At 41.5% G+C, this 6,000-nt stretch overlaps 1 protein-coding gene across 2 annotated transcripts in view; it reads right to left on the minus strand.

Moving 5' to 3' along the window:
* Positions 1 to 2,446, minus strand: part of SOX5 (SRY-box transcription factor 5) — a 640,060-nt gene extending 637,614 nt beyond the window's left edge. The window contains exon 1 of one of the 2 annotated variants that reach the window (XM_032221314.1): positions 2,381 to 2,446. The gene's annotated coding sequence lies outside the window, so the exon portion shown is untranslated. The remainder of the gene's footprint in view (positions 1 to 2,380) is intronic. The other variant, XM_032221307.1, reaches the window with a different exon arrangement.
* Positions 2,447 to 6,000: the final 3,554 nt, after the last annotated feature.

Consider the following 6,000-nt stretch of genomic DNA (forward strand, 5'->3'; position numbering starts at 1 on the left):
CTGGCAAGTCAACCCACAGCTTGTTAAAGAGACATGAATCTATCCAAGAGCTCATATGAATTTGTGAGATCCCATATCAGCCCACCAACTCCTTTTCCCTGTCTTTCTCTGTTCCTTCTCATTATGTAAAAGATTTTAAATGAGGTTTGTTCCAGGCTATTAACCTAAGCCGGGTGACCACAGAGATAAAATTTCGTCGTCAGAGGGAACAAAGGAATTGCTTGGGTGTGGAAATTGCAATGACAAGGTTGTCCAGACAGATTGTGATGTAATGAAATGAAGTATTTGACAAATGAGTCTCAGAAACATAGATGAGTGATAAGAGCTCATGCTAACATGTTTAGAAGATACTCACATATTCTGCTTATATTGAATCAGTAATGTGATAAATGGAGACAAAGTTATGGTGGACTTGTTAGTTTCATTATAGGGTTATTGCTGATTATCTTCTTATCAATAATATCTGATTGGGCAATGCTGAAGTAGTGCCAGATCACATTTTAAGAATGAGGTAGGCAGAAACCTCATTTGGTATCCATTGAGTTTCCTTCACTGGTTGATCATGAAGTGAAGTCTGAGACATGATAAAATTATGGAAATCATCTAAGATCACCTCTGCCTCCCTTTTAGGTCTTCTTCGAGCAGAGATGTCAAGCTCATGGCCCACAGGCTGGATACATCACATGCTGGCCACCCCCATTTTAACAAAGGGGGGGGGAGTTGCAATATGTCACATAACAACGTTGTTGTGGCCTGCCAGCATGGATACACTTGGGGGCTGCTACCTATCCTATATAATTAAATCACTGCAGTTGGTTGTGACCCACCAGTGGCTAGCAGAACTGGCAGCAGATTTGGACAGTGAGAAGGTTGGGGCCAGTCCTGGAGTCTGGGGAAGGCTCTGATGAGGGCATTGTGTCAGAGGCAGAGAGGGGGCCAGAGCCTTATGCCAGTTATCAGCTGCCTTCGGAGTCAGACATCAGTGAGGCAGATTAACAGCTGCATGTGCAGATTTGCCAGGAGAAGGGAGCAGCTAAAGAACAGGGAGAGACTTGGGAGTAAGGCCACAGGTGGACGATGAATAGGACCTCCCAGAGGAAATAAAAGAGGGGGGGGGGGAAATGGGAGTGGAGTTTGCAGGAGACAATTAGTTCACTTAATTGGTTTGTGACTCTCTGAGACTCTTTGCCAAGTTTTGCAGATGTCAGCCTGCCAACTCTCCAAGTCAGATAATGTCGGTGACTTTAAATCCTCCCTCGAAAGACTTTGCTGGATGTGAATGAGAAGAATTCACAGTAAATTAATAAAATGGTTTTTTGTCAGGACAAGGAGTTTGCTTCATGCTCTTGGGAAGCCTAGATCAGAGGTTCAGAATAGACGTGTTGTCTCGAGTTTGACACCCCTGCCTTAGAGAATAAATTTGGTGGGTAGATATGGAGGGATTTTGAGGAGGGTAAATGATGAAACAAAGAGTGCAGCGCTTGTATCTCAAGGTTATAACACTCATTTAGCCATTATGAGAAAATTCTGCAGACACCTCTGGATGGATACAGCAAAACCTAAGAGATGTCTCTACATATCCGGGAACAAAAAGCAGAAGTGATGTTCAGTATCTTGAAAGGCTGATGGTAGGGAACACTTCACCAACATGCCTTCCAAAAGCTGTGTTTTGTGACGGCCTGTGCTTACTACAGCCTCTACTTTACTCAAACAAGCCTTGATACAAGACACAATTTAAAAGAGCATTTAGAGCAAGACCTCAACTTTAAAAAGTTTCCTGTGCATTTATCATGTGTGCATGTAACAACTAAGGATGCTGACCATCCACATCATGATCGCAAATACCAAATTTCATTTCATTACTCAAATAATGCTTGATTATGATTTCTCAGGCACACAGTTTTAGGCTTTTCACAAACTTTTCAACACTGTTTTTTCCCCCGCATTAAGTCTCCATTACTCTCTTAAGCTGCTAGAAGCTTTGAACAATCAAGAGATTTTATTTTATAAGGTTTTTTTTCTAGAGCTAGATTTTTAAAGCTGTGTTAGACACCATCACATGAATAGTACCTGGCCATTGAAGGATGAGGCTATAGATGTTCTTGAGGGAGCAATATGCAAGTATAAAAAACTGAGTTTGCATTTTGACATCAGACTGAACATTTCATTATTTTAGTATTGTGCAGTTTGAGATGGATACTTATGGATGGGCTATGAACAAGGGGAAAGGAAGGGAAAATGGAAGGGAAACGGAGTTAGGAGAAGTGGATCGTGAAAATTACCCACCGATTTCCAGCTACTGAATGTAAACTTTTGTTGGAATTATTGTATAACACACAGTGAAGATAGACATGAAAGGAGCTGCATTTAAACCACATACCTGAGAATCAGAACCAAATGTGCATCCCAGCGTTGCGGATAAGATTAATCTCAGTAGATTCCCACCTAACAAATCTTCATCCTGAAAAATAGAAAGAAATATTGGGGGGGAAAAGTTTTTTTCAGCCTTCCTTAGGTTGATTGATGGACAGAGATTATACATATCTTGATTTTTGTGCCAAAACACTTCAAAGAAACTTTAAAGCGCATTAAAAAACCTATAATATATTACAACATAAATCCATCTCATTTATAAACCAACAGCAGCTTTCAGAACCACAATTTGAGCATCAGCTGAATTTGTACGATATGCGATCAGGGCTACATTTCAGCAAAGGTCCCAAATTATTTGGGAAATGAAGCAACTTTCCACTGGGAAAAAAATGAGAACAGAAGGACCTCTTCTGGGAACAGCTACAGAGGATGAGATCCTGGTCCTCAGGCTCTTTAGGGGCAAAGTGGATACAAAGCTGAGGGGAAAAAAGTATTGTGATAAAATGTAGGGGGATGTGGCTCTCCAAGAGGAATAAGAGATAATTTATTTCGGATGTTACATCTGAAAGAAAGAGGGTGAAGACAGCTTCTCTCAAATAGTTCCAAGAGTATACAGATAATCCTCAACTTACAACTATCAATTGAGCCCAGTTGTAAAGTGAATTTTGGGCCATGTTATATCGTTTCTTGCCACAGTTGTTAAGTAAATGACTAGAGTTGTTAAATGTATAAGAAGGTTGTTAAGTGAATCTGACCACCCCGTTGACTTTGCTTGTCAGAAGGTTGCAAAAGGTGATGACATGATCCCAGGACATTACAACCGTCTTAAATACAAGTTAGTTGCCAAGCATCTGGTTTTTGATCAGGATACTGCAACAATAATAAGTATGGAAAACAGCCATAGGCCACTTTTTTCAATGCCATTGTAGCTATGAATGGTCGCTAAATGAACTGTTCTGAATCAAGGACTACCTGTACTCAACTTTTAAAATCTCTGCTGTGCATGCATGGGGAGGGGGAGGATGAATACAAAGGTTGTGCACATGCATGCAGGGGGTGGGGGGTGAGGCACACACACAGGGGAGTGTTTGCATTGTGTTTGGGGGGCTCGCATAGCACCCCCTCGTCTATATTTGGCTTCCAGCTTGGTGCAGGCGGCTTTCCAGGCCCAAAATGGGGTGCAAATTTTCTGCAAAATTCTGCAAAAATAGTCAGCTTAACTCAGGACAGGATCTCATTTCTAATCCTTTTCCCCAGTCCTCCCACTTTGACAAGAGACAATTTTGAAAATGTGGGAAATAAGTATCATGCCCTATAGATAAAGCAAATTGTTGGATCTCAGGATTTAATGCAGGGGTGGGTTCCTGCCAGTTCTAACCTCTTCTATAGAAGAGATTCCACAAATCTACAGTGCCGTTTAGAACCGGTTCCAGCTCCCTCCCCCCGCCCGTCCACACATCATCAGGATGAAGAGTGAGAGGAGGAATTCTGGGAGTTGAAGTCCGCAAGTCTAAAAGCTGTCAAGTTTGAACATCCCTGGGGTTTTTTTTCTAAAGGATTAGGGGTGCAAGGGTCTTGTAACTTGAACAGCTTTAAGACTTGTGTGCTTCAAATGCCAGAGTTCCTGAGCCAACACGACTGGAGGAGGAATTCTGGGAGTTGAAGTCCACAAGTCTTAAAGCTGTCAAGTTTGAACACCCCTGGGTTTTTTTTCTAAAGGGTTAGGGGTACAAGGGTCTTGTAGCTTGACAGCTTTAAGACTTGCGTGCTTCAAATGCCAGAGTTTCTGAGCCAACATTTTGGTTGCTAAGCAAGAGCATTGTTAAGTGAGTTTCACCACATTTTACAAGTTGGCCACACCCACCCAGTCACATGACTGTCAAGCCACTCCCACCCAGTAACATGGCTGGCAAGCCACTCCCACAAAGCAGGCCACACCTACATAAGAGGTTCTAAAAAATTTTTGAAACCCACCACTGATTCAATGCTTTATAAACCACAACCAGTTCCAAAGGACTAAAAGGGAAGAGCAACTAAATGCTACTGTCCTCTGAATTTAGTCTTGCTCCTTCCTTCTCATACGGTGATGTAAAAATCACACAACTTGTCAGGGAAAGAAGGGGAAACAAATCCTAGTAAACTTGCAGGCAAGCCATAATCTACACAGGGTTGCCTTTTCAAATCTGAAAGCCTTCTGAAGAAGTTTCCGAAGAAAAAATAATGTAGAGAAATTGTCCGGCAGGTGTCCAGATGAAGTCAGAGACACTAACACAAACTTGTAGTCTTTTATATATACATAAATATAAGGTAAAGGTAAAGGTTCCCCTCACACCTATATGCTAGTTGGTCCCGACTCTACGGGGTGGTGCTCATCTCCATTTCAAAGCTGAAGAGCCAGCGCTGTTCGAAGACATCTCCGTGATCATGTGGCCGGCATGACTAAATGCCGAAGGTGCACGGAACGCTGTTACCTTCCCACCAAAGGTGGTCCCTATTTTTTCTACTTGCAATTTTACATGCTTTCGAACTGCTAGGTTGGCAGAAGCTGGGACAAGTAACGGGAGCTTACTCGGTTACACAGCGCTAGGGATTCAAACTGCTGAACTGCGGACCTTTCTGATGGACAAGCTCAGCGTCTTAGGCCCTGAGACACCATGTCCATATACATACATAAATATATTTAACATTTAAATTTACAGCAGTCTTTGTCGAAAGAAAGAAAGAAAGAAAGAAAGAAAGAAAGAAAGAAAGAAAGAAAGAAGGAAGGAAGGAAGGAAGGAAGGAAGGAAGGAAGGAAGGAAGGAAGGAAGGACAAACACAAGATAGTCAGTCAAGAATATCATGAGATAAATCGAACGGCATACAGAACACACAGAAGAAAAAGGCGGGGAAAAAGGGAAACACCCTCTTTATACTTACGGCAACCAATCAGAGCATAGATTGCCTCATGCACGAGTCAGCACTCTTTAACTAATCAACTACAACTGTGTTTTTTTTAATTTTTATTTTATCAATTTCATATATACATTCACAATTATATGATCTCATAACTGTTATTAATAATATGTATTTATAACAATTTTTTCCCTACAGTTGACAATATACTTGAAGATTGCTTTCTTACCATCCCATAGATCCATCTTATCTTACAACAGTCCTACTTCTTCTTCCCTCCCTCCCTCTTTCCTTCCCTTGTTTCTTCTCTCCTACTCTCCTTCCTTCCCTCCTTCCTTCCCCCTTCCCTCCTTCTCTCCTTCCCTCCTTCCTTCCTTCCCTCCTTTCTTCTCTCCTTCTCTCCTTCCTTTCCCCCTTCCTTCCCCCCTTCCTTCTCTCCTACATTCCCTCAACTGTGTGTTTTGGCCCATTGTACACTTTGCTGTTCCAACTACTAAATTCAATATCCTAACCATCCATTTAAGTTAGTCCACTGTAGGCTCATTTTTAGGACCGAGTCACAATGCAACAGTTAGATCTAATTTCTCATCCTATAATGTAACTCCCTGCTTTTCACCGTGACAATTTTTCATGCTGTCAATTAAGTCTCACAGTCCATTGTTTTTAACAGTTTTAATTCCATTACAGCTTGTTGGCATTATTATAATTATTAGAGATAAAAACAGACACACA

The sequence above is a fragment of the Thamnophis elegans genome, chromosome 7 (assembly GCF_009769535.1).
Source record: "Thamnophis elegans isolate rThaEle1 chromosome 7, rThaEle1.pri, whole genome shotgun sequence".
Lineage (NCBI taxonomy): Eukaryota > Metazoa > Chordata > Lepidosauria > Squamata > Colubridae > Thamnophis > Thamnophis elegans.